Source organism: Leptinotarsa decemlineata, unplaced genomic scaffold (genome assembly GCF_025532065.1).
Source record: "Leptinotarsa decemlineata unplaced genomic scaffold, Ldec_3_MD MMD2_tig00026328_RagTag_RagTag, whole genome shotgun sequence".
NCBI classification, from domain to species: Eukaryota; Metazoa; Arthropoda; class Insecta; order Coleoptera; family Chrysomelidae; genus Leptinotarsa; species Leptinotarsa decemlineata.
Window position 1 is genome coordinate 20991582 of NW_027412688.1, and position 22969 is coordinate 21014550.

At 33.4% G+C, this 22969-nt stretch overlaps 1 protein-coding gene across 4 annotated transcripts in view; it reads left to right on the plus strand.

Annotated features, from left to right (window-relative positions):
* Positions 1-22969, plus strand: part of Fur2 (furin-like protease 2) — a 1328139-nt gene that overhangs the window by 42409 nt on the left and 1262761 nt on the right. The window contains exon 2 of one of the 4 annotated variants that reach the window (XM_074181937.1): positions 15623-15682. The exons of the other annotated variants lie outside the window; for them this stretch is intronic. The gene's annotated coding sequence lies outside the window, so the exon portion shown is untranslated. The remainder of the gene's footprint in view (positions 1-15622; positions 15683-22969) is intronic. 4 annotated transcript variants of the gene reach the window in all.

Sequence of the window (22969 nt, forward strand, 5' to 3'; positions counted from 1 at the left end):
TTCTTGACACATATTTTATCAATTATAATCATACTGACTTAATTGTTATCGTGTGGTGAGGATGTAATAGCAACACCGCATGTTAGAATTTTATTCTTTTCTATATATTCAATTGGTCTTTTTTCATTTTTATACGTTTTGATTGAACGTATATGAGGAATGAATATATAATTTTTTCATTAAAGTTTTCGGTTTGTTTTTGATTCTTTGAAAGGGAACCTATTGACTCAACTGCTTCAAGATGAGAATATATTCAACACGTATATCCTGTTTCTTTGAAAATACAAAAAATGGTATTGCAGGCACAATTTATTACATAATATACGAATTTGTAATGAATTCACGATAAATAAAAGTCTATTTTATAAAAGGTGAACTTTTATCTGCTACTACTTCATGTTTTTCAATGAAAATTCTTTGATTACTCTCTTTTGCAAACACCAGTCGCAGTAGTGACTCTTTCAAACAGGCCAACAACTTAAAAACTTTTTTGATTTGATTTTGATTGATTCCTGGGTAATTTGATGTCCTGATTAGAAAAAAAAAATAAATAAAAAAGGTTGTATCACTCACCAACTCCTCACATTTCAATATTGAGTAAAAATAAAGATTATGGAACAAAATGTATAAGATACATTTTTAATTATTTGAATATTTTGAAGTTGGTAAATCTAATAAATTTTACCAGTAAGTATAATTTAAATTGTTGTGAACATAAACTCAAATCACTGTGTGCTTTTTATTAACATTTCAAAGAGGTCAAACGTGATTGTAAAGATTCTCATAACGCTTGTTGCTATAGTTGTGGTAATTTTGTAATTGAAAAACTTCAAAAGAACATTACTGAAAAAGTTTACTTTGCATATTTTGGTATTGAAATCAGTAATGAAGACAAGTGTTGGGTTCTTCACAAAGTATGTTATTTTTTTGTCGAGGATCTGTTGAAATTGTATAAAATAGTATATTGTGTAACAAGTGCGTGAAATCGACTTTTTTACACAAGCGTGGAATTTGCGACACGAGCCCTCAGGCGAGTGTCGCAAAAAACGCGAGTGTAAAAAAGTCTTCACGCACATGTTGCACACTATACTTTTTCTACGACCATACAGAGAAAATTAAGCACCATTAGTTCAAAGAGCTTTATTGAATTTCAGAATAATTAGTAAGTACCTATATTATAAAATTAACAATTAATTTTTATACTGAGATTATTATTTTTGGTTTTCATTCTGATATGGAATAATAATGATTATTAATAGTAATATTGAAACCTGTGACCATTCCAAACCTGCAGCATATGATTTTTCTATTAGTGTGTTTCTTGACTTGGAAGTTGAGATGATAGAAGTAGTGGCGATAGGGGCTGAGGAAATTTGATTTTGAGGCGATAAAATTTTATTTGCCACATCAATTTTCTGAGTAATTGAGTTTTCTATATAATGCTCTGCCACTGCAGAGAATTTCCAACCTCCATGTTTTTTTAAGGTGAGCAAATCGCCTCCAGCTTCTACTAATAACGTGGCGGATGACCGCCTAAAACAGTGGCCTGTATATTGTTCAGCATGAGGTAAATTTAGGTATTTTGCGATTACCGAAGGAACTTTACCAATTTTATTTATACCAACGATCTGGCAGGTACATTTTCCACCTTGATAAATAATAAATGATTTTTTTTCTGCGTATTTTTGCGGACGGAGTGCCGTATATTTTCGGTATAATTCAAGATGTTCCGTGATGGTAAATTTTTTTGAGATTTTGGTTTTTGTATCATGGACGTTCACTATGAGTATTGTAACTAAATCTTCAATATCATCTAATTTCAGATTATACAGTTCATCTCTTCTAAGAGCTCCAGCAGGTCCAAATATTAGTATAACCTAAAAGAAAAAGAAATTACAATATAGAAACTAAAAAAAGATTATGGCTGTCAGAAATCGAACCCAGGTCCTTGGGCGCGCGAGGCCGACGCACTACCGCTGAACCATTCGTATTTACAAATATATGTGTGAAAACGCGATTCTCAACGCCCAATTTAAAATAATTTAGAAGATCATAGTTAGATATCACATTAACATAGTTTTAGATAATATATCTGATTTGGCCAACTATACTTTTTAGGATCTACTTAATTTATAGATATTATTTTCTATTTATTTAATACTACCGTGAGACATCAAACTTACCTTGGTCAATAAAAATTTTTCGTCAGAAGCTTCTTGTATAAACTTCAGTATTTGTTCTTTCTCCAAAACTCTGGATTTTTTGGAAACGTATCCCTCACCCTTCCTTTTTAAAAAAGCACGTACCTTAGGATAGTCAATATTTATGTTTTTTTTTTAATGCTGATGGTACTTTTTAGCATTGAGAAATTACTCCAAAGTGTTGCTGCCTTAAAGTTCTTGGATAATTCTGACAAATATGCCAATATTACGTTTTCAGAAAATGAATTGATATTCTTTGTTTTCTTCCATGCCATGAATTTCTCATACGTATTTTCATACACGCTCAATGATTTTTGGGGTAATAAAGTCTTACTAGCCTCATTGGCTGCATCCATAACATTCGGCGGGGTACTTCGTATATCTGAATGATCAGAATCCATTATAATATAATGTTAAAATATTAATAATTAACTCTCAACAATGAGCTCACAATAATAATGACCAAGCTATTTTGACAGTTTATTTATGATTTATTGCTGCTCTTAAACAAAAGATGCACTAAGGCCGCCTATCAGCGAAATATTCATGTATTAGGTCTTATGGACAGACTACAATGTATTTCTTATGAGTATATTTCACGCACTGGTAATAAAAACACTTGAATGTACCATGTTATTCTTATGGGTTTATGTCACGCCCTAGGGCGTAAAAATAATTTCACGCACAAGGGCGTGAAATTACATTTTACGATTCGTGAACGGTGTGTGAAAGTACCATTTCACGTACGGGAATAGAAAAAGGCTTTTAAATTTGCTGTACCCCTGATATGGACAGAGCACAAATCATGCCACCTGAAGTTATTGGTGGTTTTTACAGTGTAGTCACGAGTATAGTCGAAGTCAATCGATTTCCAGTGTACTCCGGACAATTTAAAACCACAGTTATTTGCACAATTAGAGTTAAATGATTCAGTTGGAGATTTCGGTTTGACTGAGGAAAAAACACAATTACTCGGTTCTAGACTAAAAGAGAAACATTTATTGGAACCTGGAACATCTATTTGCCATTATAGAACAAGATATGAACAATTCAGTCAATATTTTCGAAAGCACGAAGATCTGGTTTACTGCCATGGAATTGAAAGTCTAATGCATGAATTTGGCATTGAATACAAAAAAAAATGGAGATTTTTTTATCGACTAATCAAAAACAAGCTTGAAAGGTGCGTTATTGAATAAGGGACATAATTATGCTTGAGTGCTTGTAGCACATTCACTTCATATAAAATAATCTTACGAGAATCTCCATATCATTTTAGAGAAAATTAACTATACAGCTCACGATTAGATGCTGTGTGGGGATTTAAAAGTTGTCTCAATGCTCCTTGGTCAACAAAACTGATTCACAAAGTTTCAATGTTTTATATGTGAATGGAATAGCAGAGCAAGAGATCAAAATTGTGAATTGGCATAAAATACATTTCACACGAAGCTTTAGTTGACCCCAAGAAGATTCTTCTACTTTCACTGCACATAAAGTTGGGTTTGATCAGATCAGAAGCTAAGTTAAAAGAAGAGATTTTCGTCGGGCTTGATATTCGTCAATTAATGTTCGATTCAAACTTCGAAGCAACAATGAATGAGAAAACAGGAGACTAGGAAATCATTTAAAAAAGTTGTGATTTAGTTATTGGGTAATGCCTGAAACTCGAACTATAAGCTTATTGTAGCTAACATGATAAACAAGTTCGAAACTCTTGGTTGCCTGATGCCTAAAAACTTTGTGACGTGGGTGAAGAGCAAGGGGAACGTACATAAAAGAGATGGAGAAACGATATCAGGGACGGTGGAATATCAAAATGGGGTGATAACTGTTGGTCACTTCAGAAAGAACAACAAAAAGCCATTCATACGAGAAAAGCTACTCAATAATGTTTACGACAAGGGAGAGGAAATATTAAAAAAATATATTTCAAAAATTTTATATTATAACTTAAGAAATCAAATATGACTGTAAGCCAAAATATAACCGATTTATAAAACTATTACTAGCTAAACTTGTATATAAATTTTCTATATTTTTTTAAGTAATAAATTGATAGCATATTGAGAAAGAATGGTGGGTAATGAAGAAACTGCTGTGAAATGCGGTTTCAGCATACAAAAATTCATAAGATTCAGGAAAGTTTTCACAAACAGTTTTTTGGTAGAAACTTTCTTTAAGTTCACTTTGAAGCCACTCCTACCCTTGGTAGGTAGATTTGAAATGAATCAATAAAAGCTACATATGGAGGATGACGACGATGGCAGTCTTTGAATTCACTATAAGCGATTAATTGGAGCAGTGGAACTGCGTCCGTATCATGATTGAAAGGTCGTGGGTTCAATCCCAACCTCGACCAGGTATTTTGTTCGAGGGAATTTATCCAGTTGAAGTTCAGATGACTTTGCAACATTATCTGGCTCAGAAACTACGAATAGGCATGATGCGAGGTAGCTCGAATATTTTTAACATTAATTACCTAGAATACAAAACTAACGACCAAGCAGTCGATGCCGTTGACAACCAAGAAAAAAAATTATAAAAATGTGTCTCAGATTATAACTATAAGAATGTTTAAGATAGAAATTGATCTAAGTCACCCGTTGGGTCATTACATTTATACCAAATCTGTATCTTCATAAGCTCCAAAAATTTCTGCTGATATACGATATCCACAACATACATGGTTGAGATTGTGCCATTGTTGACTGGCCTATGAGAGTAGGGGAGAAAAAGAGATATATACCGGATATTAGATTGGAAACTCGTGTGCGGGAGTCACTGAAACTCCTTTTAATCTTGGGATAAGATATCCTTTATGTCGGCAGTTCTGATCTCTCGCAAAAACAAGTTCTAGCTATCGAAGAGGGTCGCCTCGGAAGAAACGATATTAAATTATTTGACTGGAAATTGATATCCGAGTAAATTGCAAGGAAATACACAAACCGAGTCGAACGCACAGTGTCTCTTTCTGCGTTTCTTATTGGAAATCTCAGATGTTAGATTATTTCCTCCTCGCAAAGTTCATAAGTTGGAATACGAAATTCGATCTGGAAATATACAGTGGTTTTCTTTGCTAGGCATTCTAGAAGCCAATGAATCGATGTGGAAATTTCAGAATTCACCAACTGAATCTAAACATTTCTGAATAATAATGGAACCCGCATCAATTTTCTTGTGGAAAAGTTTAGGCGAAAATATAGTCCATGCTGTTCCAATGGAAATTCAACTTCATTACAATTTTGAATGCCTCGGTTTGAATTGTACAGGGAGTCTAATAATATTTTTTTCTACTCCCGTACGTGAAATATTACTTTCACACACCGTTCACGAATCGTAAAATGTAATTTCACGCCCTTGTGCGTGAAATTATTTTTACGCCCTAGGGCGTGAAATAAACCCATAAGAATAACATGGTACATTCAAGTGTTTTATTACCATTGCGTGAAATATACTCATAAGAAATACATTTTAGTCTGTCCATAAGACCTAATACATGAATATTTCACTGATAGGCGGCCTTAGTGCATCTTTTGTTTAAGAGCAGCAATAAATCATAAATAAACTGTCAAAATAGCTTCATCATTATTGTTTTGAGCTCATTGTTGAGAGTTAATTGTTAATATTTTAACATTATATTATAATGGATTCTGATCATTCAGATATACGAAGTACCCCGCCGGATGTTATGGATGCAGCCAATGAGGCTAGTAAGACTTTATTACCCCAAAAATCATTGAGCGTGTATGAAAATACGTATGAGAAATTCATGGCATGGAGGAAAACAAAGAATATTAATTCATTTTCTGAAAACGTAATATTAGCATATTTGTCAGAATTATCCAAGAACTTTAAGGCAGCAACACTTTGGAGTAATTTCTCAATGCTAAAAAGTACTATCAGCATTAAAAAAACATAAATATTGACTATCCTAAGGTACGTGCTTTTTTAAAAAGGAAGAGTGAGGGATGCGTTCCCACAAAATCCAGAGTTTTGGAGAAAGAACAAATTTTGAAGTTTATACAAGAAGCTCCTGACGAAAAATTTTTATTGACCAAGGTAAGTTTAATGTCTCACGGTAGTATTGAATAAATAGAAAATAATATCTATAAATAAAGTAGATCCTAATAAGTATAGTTGGCCAAATCAGATATATTATCTGAAACTATGTTAATGTGATATCTAACTATGATCTTCTGAATTATTTTAAATTGGGCGTTGAGAATCGCGTTTTCACACATATATTTGTAAATACGAATGGTTCAGCGGTAGTGCGTCGGCCTCGCGCGCCCAAGAACCTGGGTTCGATTTCTGACAACGATAATCTTTTTTTAGTTTCTATATTGTAATTTCTTTTTCTTTTAGGTTATACTAATATTTGGACTTGCTGGAGCTCTTAGAAGAGATGAACTGTATAAACTGAAATTAGATGATATTGAAGATTTAGGTACAATACTCATAGTAAACGTCCATGATACAAAAACCAAAATCTCAAAAAAATCAAATGCTGCAGGTGTAAGTTTTGGAATGGTCACAGTTTCCAATATTACTATTAATAATCATTATTATTCCACATCAGAATGAAAACCAAAAATAATAATCTCAGTATAAGAATTAATTGTTAATTTTATAATATAGGTACTTACTAATTATTCTGAAATTCAATAAAGCTCTTTAAACTAATGGTGCTTAATTTTCTCTGTATGGTCGTAGAAAAAGTATAGTGTGCAACATGTGCGTGAAGACTTTTTTACACTCGCGTTGTTTGCGACACTCGCCTGAGGGCTCGTGTCGCAAATTCCACGCTTGTGTAAAAAAGTCGATTTCACGCACTTGTTACACAATATACTATTTTGACTTCAAAATCAAAATCATTTTTCGTTTCATATATGGCATCACAAGGGCCATATTTTGAAAAGGTATTGCGTTTTTGATTCCCTTGGTTTTTAAATGAAGCAACCGTTTTATATTTTGGTCATTGAAATGGTTCATTTGTTTTCTACACCATTATGAATTGATTGTTATTGTTATTGAGAAAATTGTGAGAGAAACAGGTTTTCAATAGAACTGTTTCTTCAAAGATTTGAATTTTTGTTTGGTTAAGGTAAGTGAAGAATACCAAAGTAGCATGTAATGCTACAAATGGAACACCCTGCATATAGCTCGTCTTCGAATCATACATGGAAGCACCTATTTGAATAGGTGAGCGTTTTATATGTTATTACTATTGTTTTTTTATTATTTGCGTTTTTCATGTATTGTTTACAAAATTAAAGAAACACTTTACTGAAATTTCGCATTTTGAATGAATGGAACATGTCTTCCAACTCTGTTCAATACATTGTGTAACTTTGGACTATAATATATATTCTCATTCAAACGCGTTTTTCGGAAATGTTTTGCCCAACAGTGAAATCTGAAGTTGGCAATGACTTTAGCTATCGTCGAAAACGAAACGAAATATAGTCTAATTCACAAATGCTATTTCACATTTCTGTTTACCCCCATCTGAAACTATGATTGAGTTAGCTGCGCTAACAGATAGTGCAAAAGTTAAATCAGTTTTTTTGGTAACTAGCTCATGCCACATCAAGAACGACAATCCTCATGAGTCGGAACTTGTGTCAGCAGAGAATTAACGAGGTCTTACCGTTCAACGTGCGATTCCGAGCACGGAAAAATGAAAATAATATTCCTCTACATGAGTTTTTAACGTTTTAGTTGTTCTCGTTTTTTGCAAATATCCCGAAAATTTACTAAAAAAAGACTGCGTCCCGAAATTGTACCACCCATATTTATGACAAATTTCATTGGAACAGTGGATGGTGTGAAAACCGGTACTTCGGCTCACGTCAGATTCGGTCGTTTCAAAAATTAAAAAGATTTCGGCCCATTACATTGGGTACCTACTTGGTGGATAGTTAAATAAATTGATAATTCCGACACAATAACAATAGATGTATGAGTTCAAAATTTTTAGGTCTTCACATTGATAAATGTCTGAATTGGCAGAACCACTGTGAGTTCCTTATCAAAACAATTAACTCTGTTTCATATCAGTTTCGAAATATTAGGCAGGTTTTGAATGTTGATCAGATGCTAAGGCTGAACTATGCTCAGTTTGATTCCAGACTAAGATATGAAGTGTGCTTCTGGGGTCTTTCCTCTCGCTGCTCTGACGTCTTTACATCACAAAAAAAACTTGTACGTATCATTAGTGGCATAAGTAACCGTGATTCATGCAGAAATGCTTTTAAAAATTTTGAATTCTAACTGTTCCTAATCTTTTAATTTTTGACTTATGCTTGTCTGTTGTTGGGAATAGGAACAAGTTGTTTGTACCAAATAATATGTGAGCGTAATATTGATACAAGATAAAAAAACAATATTTTTGTACCATTTGCAAAAACCAAATTAGCTTTTGTATCACCCGATCGGATGGCTCCACGTATATATAATTCTTCCAGATATTATATAGAAAATCCAAAAGCATGTATATCTTCAAAAAAAAACTCTCAAGGATTTTCTTGTTGATAATTGTTATTATCGCTTTGAAGAATTTATGTGTATAAGTAGGTAGTTGTCATTATCTTCTTTTCAAGGACTTTCAGTCCCCGATCTCTTCTTTTTTAGTCCTATACAAATTTTATAACTTTGTTAAAAAAAGGAAAATAAAGATTTATTCATTTATTATTTATTTATAAACAATAGGTAGCTGTCAAAACAATTTCAACAGTTTTCGTTTCAATTATGTTTTCATCAAGTTGAAGGGTAACATCAAAATTTTAGTGAATTTTGAAATTGCATTCTGAATTGTTTTTCTTTCTTTGAAGACTTTAAATGAGATCAATGATGAAAAATTTCAATGGTTCAATACTTCATTTATTTGTGATTAATCAAAGGTGTTGAAGAAATTGAAACAAATGAAGCATTGAAATTTTTTTTCTGGAATCTGATAATCAAATAATTACAAAATGTCAACAAAAACTGTTGAAAAAATGCTTTCATCAATTGAATAGTTATGTATATTTAAGGCAGTAAATATTGAGAAACCATTTCTTTTGAAAATTTTTGCTTGTCGATGCTCTGAAAAAATACAAAAACAAATCTATTATATCATGAGCAATGCAATTGCTAATAATATTTCTAAGCAATCAGAATGAGAAATAAAAAAAATCGTAAAAACTCTGTACGAGATTACCAGTGTGAAGGTAGTCATGGAATTCAGTCACGAATTGGGGGAATTTACCACTAACGGAAAGTAGTGCGCCAAGCCCACCATTGGTCGTTAAATTTCAATACTAGCCGTGAAAATTTGTCTTTGAGGACATTCATTCCATGGCTGGCCATGGAAATTTGTCTTCAATGACATTCGTTGCCAGCTACGAAATCAGTGAAGAAAAAACGAATTTCACCTATTCACAGCCGTAAATAAAATGGTAGATATCAATGTACCTACCTTCTTTCCGTAGTTGCAACACGAACTTTTCAATAAATTTTTCAATACTCAAAATTGACATCAATTTGAACAAGCATGTCTTATAACCAATACACAGTCCAATAATTTGTCTCGAAGAACTGCATTCCCTACAACCCTTTACATTATTTTGCTTGAAAAATGGTATCTTCTGATAAAAAAGCACTGTGGAGATATTCTTTCAGGAGAAAATACTTTTCTAGACCAGGCTCGATGATTTTTCAAACAAAAAAAATTACAGTAGGATGAAAATAAAAAAAAAACAAATTCGAGTTTTTTTCGATTTTTTGCATTCTCTGAGAACATTTACTATAGTAATGTATATTTTTTCCACACCGTCAAAAAGTAGAGATTTCAACGAACAAAAAGCGCACCTACTTTTTGAAAAAAGTTGATATTCTGACGCGAGAATTTACAATTGAAAATTAGGGTCCTTTTTTGATATTCAGTCGAAATGAGTTGAAAAAATGGATATTTCACATCAAATGAATTACAGTGTATTTGGGACATGAAAAGGTAAGTTTTCACCAAATTTCGTAGAAGTTTCATTTTTTAAAAAGAGAAATAAAAAATCAAAAACTTGGTTTTTTGAATTTTTTACATACATTTTGAGGTTATGTGAAAAAATTTGGAAAACAAAAGTGGTTGATCTTTTTATTACCTGCAACTTTGTCATTTAACTTTTTTTCTCAGTAGTTTTGCCGGAAATCGTGATAAACCATTTTTTACCTTTAAAAACTCACCTCCTCTCACTTCCCGAACTCAGATCACCCGTAATTTATTTTTCCCTTAATTTTTTTCATATTCCCCTCCTTTACCAATGGGTTTCATCCTAATATTATTTTATTTTCACTTTTTATCATTTATGGTGCCTGGCCCTGGTCTATTCAGCGTGTTCCACAACATATATATTTTACTTGATTTTGTCGCAGATAATTATACTTCCGTCTTCAGAAATGAATATTGTATCATTTCTTAGAAATTTTATTTCTGATAGGCAAAATTGTTAAATACGACAAGATACTGATAAAGAGAACATTTTTCTTTGTGAAAAATACTTTGATTTTACGCAGTAACTGATCGGGGTAAACTAAAAAGTTTGCCCTTTCTACATTTGTATAAAGTTCTCCATAATAATTTCCTTATTTTTCAGATTTTGGAAGGTAAATATACCCAAAAAAGGTCACTAAAAAAATAAATTGTATCTGTGGGAAGAAGGAACATATAAATACCTAATATTTCAGTTAGGCTGTAGGTGAAATTTGATATTTTGATACTGAATTCGTAGCTGGCAAATAATGTCATTAATGGACAATTTTCATGGCTATTCATGGAATCAATGTTCTTCAGTTAGCGATCCCCCATTCACAGTGGTTACGAACTTACGAAACGAAGGGCATTTTTATCATCATTTTCTATGAAGGTGAACTGACATTATATGCTATAGCACTAATTATACTAATATAATAATATAAGATTTTTACAAGCCTATTTGCCTCAAAACTTTATATATTCGTTATTAATTATACACCAGGGGGGTTGAAGGATAGTTATTCATATACCAAGGACGAAAAACTATTTATTATAGTTGAGCTTGCAAATTGATAGCCCAGGCTAGCAAGCAGACATTCTAATTAAAGACCTAGATATCACAAGCTAAATCGGTAATTTGGAACGCTGAAGAAGGCTAGCGAACTCTTATTAAATGTTCAATTGACTTAGTCCGGTAGATTCGACCGTGTGAAACATATTTTAGATACACTCGCTCAATACCATCAGAAATAAATTAAAAAAAAATAAATTCGTAACGACGTTCTTCTGAAAAAATATCCAGAGAACGAATATTATCAAATCCAAGTAAGAACTTTTCAAGGATTTTACTCCTTTAGAGCTCTTGCATCTCTTTAAGAAATCCAGCATTTATTAACATTTCAACGAATCAGTATTCCGAAACAATTCCACTGTTTAAATCCCTAATAAACAATCAATTTAGTGCACAGACTTCTTGAACAAAGTGCTATCAAATGAACGACTTATTCTTTAGACTCCTTAGAGCGACTGGCAAATCAAAAGCTAATTTTCTTCCCTCCGGCAAGCGATCGAGAACAAGAGACCTTGTTTTCATGACAAAGGGGTCGTATTATTTTTCTTTGGAACGCTTTGAGGGTCGAAACAACGTTCTTAGAATTATCTGTTTGTTTTTCAGATGAGTTGAGACTCGGAAGGTTTTTCACATAATAGGAGATGCAATTTGTTTGTAATTTCCCTCTATCTTCTCTTAAAAATGCCCCCCTGCCTTTTTTTTTGTCCGGCGTACGGTTTTTGAGGTAGAAAATAAAATGCATTTGTTTTCTTTTCACTATTCGATTTTTCCTCCTATTTTTAATTTAGTAATTGTGGTAACCAGATAATCTAGGAAATGGTATAATTTTCAGTTTTTATAATAAGTGCCCATAATAATTCATTTTTTATTTTTAACTATTATGAACAAAAAATACCAAAATCAAATCGACTGCTCTAAATGTTCGCCTCCTTCACGTATGTAAGCTCCAGCACTACTTCTCAGTGACTCGCGTACTCTTTTGAAAATTTGCCAAGAATAAAAACTCAAAGTCGTCTCCACAATTTAATATCACCATCACATGTTGAAACGGTAGAACCATCAATCAGTACATGTTTCGAACATATATAGGTTCATCATCAGATAATTATTTGAATTTCTACAATAAAAAAAGAGCAACATAACAATAGTTAATACAATGAAGTATAAAATACTGACATGGAGAAGCCCATTGGGATTCAAGCCGCCCATAGTTGAATCACAGAGAAATATGATCATGAATTTCTCCGTTTTTCACTAGCTGGAAAAATATTTTTCATTATTATTAACATGTTACTGTTAACATTTGTTTCATAGGTAACATGTGGCAAATTTCTTTTCTCCATTATAAAATATTTTCTTCTTCATGTAAGTATTTTATACTTCATTGAATAGTTATGTTGTTCTTCTTTTATTGTAGAATTTAAAATAATTAGCTAATGATAAACCTGTATAGGTTCGAAACATTTACTGATTGATGGTTTTACCGTTCAAACATCTGATGGTGATATCAAATTGTGGAGACGACTTTGAGTTTTTTTTTTCTTCGCAAATCTACTGCACTCCACTTTGAGATATAATGGACTTCTATCAGAGGTCCTTTGAAAATCACTGGAGTATTACTTGTTGCTTCACAGGAAACAATTATACGGTTTTGCAATTCTTTCCCAGTTTGAATTCGTTGACTGAACACCAAAGTCTTGAGATGTCCTCAAAGAAAATTACCAAGTCTGGGGATCTCCCTCACTACCTATCAACTGAAACTTTTGGTTTGAATACTCGCGTGCCAGAGCAGATGCAACAACGTGCACAAACCGCATACGATGTCGCATTGAAACAGGAACATCTAACGCTAGTTGCACACACACCGATTTTGGACTGCCAGTATAAAATCGGCCGATATTTTATTGGTAGCGGGTGCTTGCACACTCACCGGATTCTTATCGGTCAAACAATCAGTTGCTTTGTTGTCGTAATTAGCACGCACTACCAGAACGAAGTTAATGCGTAGTAACTACAATTTCACCGAGCATTCGATACTGGTGAGTATGCAAGAGTGTATTTAGTCATGTACGCCACTACTTCCCGGTCCTGCCGGTACAAAGTCGGCCGTCCAAAATCGGTGTGTGTGCAACTAGCGTAAGGCTAATTGCACACACACCGATTTTGGACGGCCGATTATGACACTCTAATTTTCGCTTTTCTAAAGAGACAATTATGGAAATAATGTTATTCAACTTCATGAAATGATGTAACTAAGTAATCCGCACAGAGACCTGATATCAAGGGGTTGAAAAAATAAACTGAAATTTCCCCTTTTTATGGAAATAATTGGTGTTGGACTGATTCTATATATGAAGTACTACCGCATTTTGCTTTTGAAATATACAGGGTGTTTCCTAACTACGGTACGAAACTTCAGAGCGTGATTCGTTAGGTCGTTGTAACAAAAAAAGTTCTCATGCACATATGTCCGGAGTTGCTTCGTTTCTGAGATACAGGGCGTTGAAGTTTGAAAAACACGTTATTTATAAAATATCATGAATATCCTCACACCGGTTTAGTTGAATTTTGTTAGTTATTCGAAGTAATAAGGCGCTTATTTATCCCTAACAATATTGAAATTAATAGGTCCAGTGGAGTATCAGTGGACACCATAGACAACAATATTGCCACTGACTAATTCCTTTGTTTTTCGAAATTCGGAAGAAATGCGCAAAATTTACCAAGACACATATCTAATCTTAACAGAATAATTCCATGTGCCAAAACATTCAGAACGCTACATGCAAGATTATGTAAAACTGGGAGTTTTAATAAAAAATGCAGGCGGTGCAAGACCAGAAACTATAACAACGCATCAACTACAAGAAGCTATACTTGATGCGATAGGAGATGATCCTTCTTATAGTACCAGAAAGATTGCACTGCATCTGGAAGTTAGCCCAAAAACCATACCAGTATCGTATAAAGCGGGTCCAAACTCTACTGCCTCGGGACTTTCACCCAAGATTATTGTTTTGCAGGTGCTTGATTCATACGATGCCACGTAATAATATTTTTATACCAAATCTTTTGTTTACGGACAAAATAAGTTTTTCACGAGATGCTATTATGAACTTCCACAATGACAATTTTTGGGCCGACGAAAATCCCCATGTTATTAAAAAAAATCATTTTCAGCAACAATTTTCGCTGAACGTTTGGGTAGGAATGATTGGTGACTACCTTATTGGCCCATTTTTATTACCAGCAAGATCAAAAGGTGGATCACAGACTTTTTGCGAGATAATTCATTCATTTTGTTAGGGGCAACATGTGGAGCCCCGTCGTACATAAACGATAAAGGAGGAAGGGCTGAGTAAGCTATAGGGTATTGAGAATAAAAACTTCAAAATAAGTGGAAGATCGAAAATCAAACGTTTTTTTTACAGATCACATCATACCGAAGTATCATTTCGACCACTTCACCGCTAAAAAAATGAGTCAAATTAAATTTTATTGTTTTTCAAAACTATTATTTTTTAGAAGATAGCTCTTATTCTCTATATATGAAGGAGAACGATGAATGAGGCTGCATTATTACACTATAAACCCGACGGAAGCTCTGTTAATTGGATGAATCCACGACGATTCAACTATTGCACTTGAGCAATGTGTGTGTAGGCAAAGATTGCGAATGTGCTTATTTCAGGCTCAAAAAACGCAGGAAACTTCTGGAGGTCGGAAGCAACCATCATGGCTTCCCAGAAGGTTGTTTCGGTCAGTGGTAGTTAACAATAGAGAAAAAAAATAATTCTATTTTATTGTGAATGAAGAATTCTACCGGTTTCGATTTTGCGACGGTATATAGGCCAACCTTTCATACGGCGATTTTAAGAACACCATCTGAAGACGTATGTTGATCTCAATAGCCGAGGTACCGAATATCTATCTCAACCATTGGACTTATTTCCAGCGAACCGAAAAAAAAAACAGATTTCCTGTCAGACGTTAACTACGATTTCAAGATATTAACTTCGTCCTGGCAGTTAACGCGAGAAGAGAGACGCACAAACAATAACAAATTCAGTAATTATAATGATACCACGTACTTTCATGATTTGGTTTACTTATAAATATTTCAAGTTTATTTCTCTTGATGTTTCTCACACTATTGATATAATACTTTTTAGGTTTTTAGGTTTTTTAATGTGTGATAAACAGGATGAGCACTACCTATATACAATTATTTTTTTACTTGATTCTCACCACCACGAAACTTTTGATTAACGAACTAATCTCGATCAATCCTTCATGACAGTAATACATTTTCTCAGGTTAATTTTTTTTTCTTTTCAGGTGAGCTATTTCTCTGATATTTACATCCAAACGAATATTTTGAAGCCTTCAAAATTATTGGTAAGTTTGTTTTTTATGAACATAATCACCATTATGTTAACTTTTTTAAATTTAGCAACCTTTCACAATTTAATCTATTTGTAAAATCTAAATTTCCTTTTCGGATAAACGGTATTTCAGAATTATTTAAATTAATAATTAAAATGGTCAATTGTAAAAATATTTAAAATAAATAGAGCTGGCTGAATATAAGACATTAACTTTGATGTCTAAATTATTATTCAGCATACCACAAATGGTCTTCAAAAACGCACATTTATTTATTTTTTGTGATTTCAAAATAAAAATGCAATTTGCATATGATCCATGGCAGTATTTAATAAATGAAATAAAGAAGAAATCTATTTGATTCCAAGTACATGGATTATGATTCGTTGCTTTTTTAATTTTATTTATTTAAATCTTATTGGAGTTACTATGTCGAATTATCCAAATTCAATTACGAAAATATGTGATAGCCATTTGATCGTTGTGTTTTACACATTTCACATATTATTTGTTCGTGATTCAGCTGATCAAAGACATATTAGTGGTTCGAATTCTTTTGTAATAGGTTCAATCGTCCTTATGTTGAATGAAATTTTTTCCCCGAAAATTAAAAGTTCATTCAGATTTCCTCTTCATGCTACTGTAGTCTCTGTATCGTGTACTAATATGTATTGAAATGTGTTTTCCGTTAACCAAATGCTTTCTCCTTGTGCAAGTTGCATATTAACGAGGTTTCACATTTTAACGTGCGATTCCTAGGACAGATTGGACAATATGTAATGAACGATGATCAATGACAGTTCAGTTTGAATCACCTAGCAGTTGATCGAATAAGTAAAACGTTCCTTGTCACTTCAGTATTTACAGTGTCTTGATGGAAAATCGTTTTTGGAAATCGCTATCAGTGTCTGACGTATCACATATCAACCAATTTATTGTTGATGCTTTATGTTTTATTGGTTATCAAAAGTGTCTGGTAGTATTTTTTCAAGTGTGAGAAAATTATCCTACTCAAATGCTAGGTACAGGGAGTATTGTAGGAGTTACACTCGGAGTTGGATTATTAGAATTTTGATTTCTCATAAAATTATTTTCGGCAAATTATCTTTATTTGGTGTCAGAAGAATTATTCCGAACTCTTTTTAATCAAATACCCACAAAATCGTTATCTGCCAATCTGATCCGAAACTGATGAATTTGGGTGTCCCGCACAGATTAATATTGGGCCCTTTCTATCCATTATTTACATTCATATGTTATTCATTGTAATATTTATATATTTCATCATCATATATGGAAATTGGTCAAAGAGTTTTATTGATACGTCTGCAATGTATCAATTGAAGAAAATCTGATTAATAAACTACAGACGAATAGACATAAATCACAAAACTGTATTTCGATCAAGTTCGCGTATTCAGGAGATGAAGAAACTATTTCGATTGTTCATCCACTAAAAACGTCACCTAGTTTGGTGAAAAGCGCGTCTAGAAGAGTATTGTAATTCAGGTGATTGGGAAGAGTGCTTGTTTTCGGATTTTTTCAATGGAAATCTCACATTGAAGTGTTACTTGACTACCTTATGGATTTTCATCAGGTATCGAAAAATTCCAGCACATAACTACTGTAGTATTCCTCAGGGATCTGTATTATTCCATTCTTCTTTTACTGTACATCAACGATCAATTTCAAAAGTTCAAAAGTGGTATAATACTGCAGTTAGTGAATGCCTCTTGTATATTTGTGTATTAATTTTGTGGTAAAATGTTATTTTCTATTTTTTTTATTATTTGGTGAATCTCTCTTCAGTTCCTCCAACATACATATGTTTTCAATTCTCTTTTGATATCGGTTGTTGAGTTTTTATTTCACCAGGAAGAGTTTTGATAGCCCTTGGACCCAAAAATTGATGACTTTTCTGGCCTACTAACTTGCTCATTAGCGGTTGGACAAATCGGTTTTTCCTCTGGTAGAATACGTATGATCCAGGTTGAGAAAAGGTATTTATTTTTAATACTGCATAATTCAGCTGTTCAAAACATATTTGTCTCAGTTCAAACGTTTTTGTTTCGTTATATACTTGCTCACTGGAGTATCTACTATTTTTATTCAGAATGATTTTCAAGAATCTTCTTTGGGATGCTTCCAATGCATAAAGGTACTTTCTTGTGATCCCGCCCCATCCGAGAATACCGTATTTCCAGTGTGGTTCGACACGACTTTTGTACAAAAGGATTTTTTGATTTTGGTCAAAGTACTCCGGAATTGGCCGCCATGGTAGTGCGCCCGACTCACGATCGGAAGGCCGTGGGTTCGATTCCCGCCTCGATCAGATATTTTTCTCGAGAGAATTTATCTGGTTTAAGCTGGAATGATTCTGCAACCTGTTAGGAATCACACGTTAAAAGGTAAGCCTCGTTAGTCCTTAACCCGCACAAGTTTCTCAACTTCTGAGAGTTGTTTTTATGTGGAGGCGACAGCTGATTAGCGGAAAAACAGATTTTAAACAGAATTGAACATACTTGAATCTACATGCATAGGATGCATCGCAATTTTTTCAATAGATAGCTAACAAGCTGATCCCACCGAAGATGTGAATTTATGATGATACCTAAATATTGATTTTTTCATTTGGTTTTATTGTTCATTTTGTTAAAGTGATATCAATCAATACAATACAATAAATATTTACAATATTTATTGAAAACCTGATAGGAGCAAGGATTCTGCTTATGGTCATACTTTAATTCGTAATCACCTTCATTTATTCGAAAATAAATATGAATTCATACAAAGTATGTTTGAATTAAAGAGGGGTATATTTTTAGGAGAGAATAATTCTTGAGAAAGAAAGGTTTTGGCTTTGTACTTCTCCATCTTTACACAAAAAAATGTGAGAATCTTGCAAAGTAAGGAAGTAATAAACTCTTTACAAAAATATGTGGGTCATGCAAAGACACAAACTGGAAGAAAAAGCTCTTTCGAAACAACTACTTTTATATAAACACTGAATTACACGAAAGAGAAAATACTTTCCAAACAACTACTTTTGTATGAACATTATATTATATTCACAAATATTCCTACTTAGTTTGTACTCCAAACATTCGTTTTTGAATTGAATCAGATATCATTTGCAGGATTTCACACAATATAGTACTCATATATGTTATTTAATCTGAACCACGAATCCAACCACCATCAATCGACAAAAAGAGGAATCATCAAGACTCTATTAGACCGTGCTTTTGGGCTTTGTAATACAAAGGAAGGTCTCGAGAAGGAACTAGACATCATCAAAAGTGATCTTCAGCGGAATGGATACTCCAAAGCGATGGTAGAAAAGACTTTGGCCAAAAGACAGCAGGAGCCCCGCAAGGAAGAGAAGCCGTCACAACCAGTGCTTGCACTTCCGTACATCAGAGGATTATCGGAGAGGATAAGAAGAATTGGTTCCAAGTACAACATTAGAACCTGTTTTAGATCCGGTAACACTATCCGTAGCAGCCTCACAAAAACCAGGCCCCCAAACGCAGACTGCGATTCCAAGAATTGCATTTACCGGATACCCTGTGAGTGCGGAAAATCCTATATTGGTGAAACTAAGAGGCCATTGAATATTCGCATTGCCGAGCACAAGAAGCACACACAGCGAGGAGAAACCAGCAAATCAGGAATAGCAGACCATGTTTGGACCCATCAACACAACATCGAGTGGTCCCAAGCTGAGATCTTGCACAGAGAGGAACATTGGTTCAGGAGAAAATTTAAGGAAGCCGCATATATGTTGTCCAACAACGTATTCAGCCAGGCCAGCGTAGATATACGAAACATATGGAAACCCATCATCAAACGAGAAATGACCAACTCCCGCCAAATCGGTCATCTCTCACGGAATCAGTGAAGCGGAAAATGGAAAGTAGAGAAAGTGAAAGTATTTCAACGACCTATAAAATAGTCATCTCTCGGAGGAATCAGTCCAGTCATCACCCGAAGACGATTGTAGATACCAACAATCGAAACGTCGTGAACTAACGTGACTTGGAATCTCTACACTTTTTTATTTTTATTATTTTCTTTTTGCATTCCTTTAATTTTTATTTATTCAATTATTATATTTTTACTTGTAGGTTATTTTACTATCATTTCATTTCAGGTTTATTGTTGCTTAATATAATTGTTATTTTCAACTATTCTTTTTTAATTATTCTTTTTTACTTGTTTCAGGGATTTCAAATCATTTTATATAATAGACAATGGAAGTCCGAACTAGTGAAATTCATCACGAAACATTGTCAATCACCTTCAAACAAATGTTATTTAATGTTTATATGAAAGTTGTTATATCAAAAGGGCTTTTTCTTCCTGCTTGTGTCTGAAAATTATTACTTGTACTTTGCATGATCTACATATTTTTGTAAATAGTTCATTCTGAATTGCTTTCATCCTTTCTTTGGTATATTTCCACATTTTTTTTTATGAAAATCATAAAGACATATATTTTTTCAAGTGTCTATTTCAGTCCAAATAGCTCGTCAGCATTCCAGTGGTTGTAGAAGAGGCGAACGTTAGAAGCCGAAAATTATAAATTACATTATTTCGTGCCTATAAAGCGCTATCGAAGCAATTCAGACTCATGAAAAAACTAACAAGTTCTTAGTGGATCTGAGAGACTTACTACCAACCACCTAGAAACAACAGATACTACTACAACGGAAAAAAAACAAATAATTTTTTTTGCTTACTATCGAGAATGAAAATAACATTTTTGTCGCGAGCTGTGCATGAAAACTGAATTTTTATAATGTTACTTCTTTTTCAACTTCTCTTATTGTCTTGTCTCATCTTGTTGAAAATGACCCAATCTCTTGTTTTGTCGATATTCTCATGTCTTGGTAGTAACACTAACTGGACCAGTAATAACGAGTGTAACAAGTTCCGCTGGTGTAATACAAAAGATTGATCAGAGATATATTGGTATTTTTGAAAAAAAACCTGGAACCACGTTTCTCAGGATAACAACTACTGTAGCTAAACACCAGAAAACTGAATTTTTCTGTACCATTATTCAATTTCATATTGACTTTTATATTTTGAATCTGCTCGTGCGGCTTAGATAAGAATGAATTAGCTTATAATATTCACATCGAAATTCACATATCTTCAAATACTTTGTTTCTATTTCACTATCGTAATAAAAAATATCAGCAATATTGTTGAGAAACTGTTAAAACATCAATTGAAATACTATTTGTTACTTTTTCGTTTGAAAAAATGTTACCAAATAGCCAAGTGTTTTATCGATTATCGAAAGAGAACACTGACCTTCGATCTTGCATAGATCATCGGTGATATTCGCCGGGTCATGGATACAATATTTGGACTTTATCTGTCTCGAATGAAACGACCCTTAGTGACAAGAGATGATGATGGATCCTCTTACGAAGATGCAATCTATAAGATTAGGATAAAAATCAAACCATGAATATCAAAGATAATTCGGTTGTAAACCGTTATTTATGTACTCTTCATTCGAGAAACATTGCAAATGACAAAATAAATCTTTTGAAAGGCCACAAGATCGACCGTAGTCGCGATTGAAGTCTTGATAATTGACCCATATTCCATAACCAGCCCTGTTACCGTAATTTCGACTGATAACCGTCATTATCATGCCTCTGTTAATATAAATTCCTCGCAGTATCTCCAATTTCCTCGAGTGAACTTCAGTCTGAACTACATTGAATATATATATACATATTCGTGTATCATTGCTCGACGTGAGAAACTTGGAGAATTGTTATGTATGTGGAAGTCTTGACCGTAGGCGCCTGAGTGTTTGAATTGTATTCAAGAGGAATGCAATTTCAGCCTTCGTATTTATGGATATACCTACATGAATAGATAATAATTCTGAAAACGTTAATTTTTGGTATGGCGAATTGAAGTTCTGGCGATAGTGAGAACGTCTAAAAAAATATGTGAAAGTTTGGAACCTGCTTATAAACCGTTGCAAAAGTTACTATCAACTAGCTTCTGTTATGTCAGATACTGTCAAACTGAAGCTATTTTCCCCTGTTAAATTGCAAAATAGGTGATGATAGAAATTTGTTATCCTCAACTTTTTATTACTCACATGCGTTTCATTGTCTTCTGGAACAATTTCGAAATCAACACGAATCAAGTTGTGTGCAAAAATGAAGTTCAAATAACAAAGCAAATAACACAATAAGAAAAACGTTTTGGGAAAGAAATGTTTTGGCTTTCTACTGCTCCATCTTGACAAAAAAAATGTGGAAATCTTCCAAAGATGGAGAAGTTGAAATCCAAAAGCTTTCTTACTCAAAAATAAATTTCTCCCAAAAATATACCCTTTCAATTTGAAGAAAACATATATACATAAGTGAAATTTCATAAAAATAGGGGAAGGAATAACTTGAATGTCCAAAGAAAAAAAATATGAATTTTGCAATTCTACCGCGCAAGCGACTTGACGAATGAAATTTTTCATTCTATTTAATTTCTTGGACATTTTTGAATTCCTTCTAAACCCAATTCTGATGTCACTAGCCACCAGAATCCGAATGAGTCATTATTCGGCATTGATTCTTCAGTTGTAGATCAATATAAGATTTTTTTCTCCCAATTTCAATTTAACTGAGATTTTATGTTTCATATAAGTCAGCAGAGTCGATTGTAAGAATCACATGAGGAATATCGCATCATACAAACACATTATTACTAATTAAAGTCTACAGATTAAAATTGATCACTATTGCTTTATATACAGAGTGGTCCAACGAAAAGTATGCACCTTGCTTTTCTCCTTTTTTTGTAACTTAATGCAAAAATGCTCGGACACGTCAATTTTGCTTTTGAGGGGGACACATTTTAGATGTATTTTTCTACCTGTGCCTTCAACCCCCTACCGAGGGTGAGTAACAACCCTAAAATTTTAAATGGAAAGTGGGGTCGAGTGATATATCATTTGAACGGGCACAACATTATCTTTCCAATGATACCTAATTTGTTGTATTCCACTCAAACATGTAGGTATTATAAAGAAAAACAACTACAACCCATTACTTTGAAATGTGTAATTGACTTAGTAGAATCCTACTTCAGCAAGTGCTGAAAATGTGACCCATTTGCTTCCATACAATAATACAGATTTTGTTAAAATCTATTCCTAACATTCTGTAGCATATCAGGTGTTATACTTCTGCACTCTGCTGTAATTCGTTGGCGAAGATCTTCTATAGACTCGGGTTGCGTAGCAAAACATTTATTTTTCAAGTG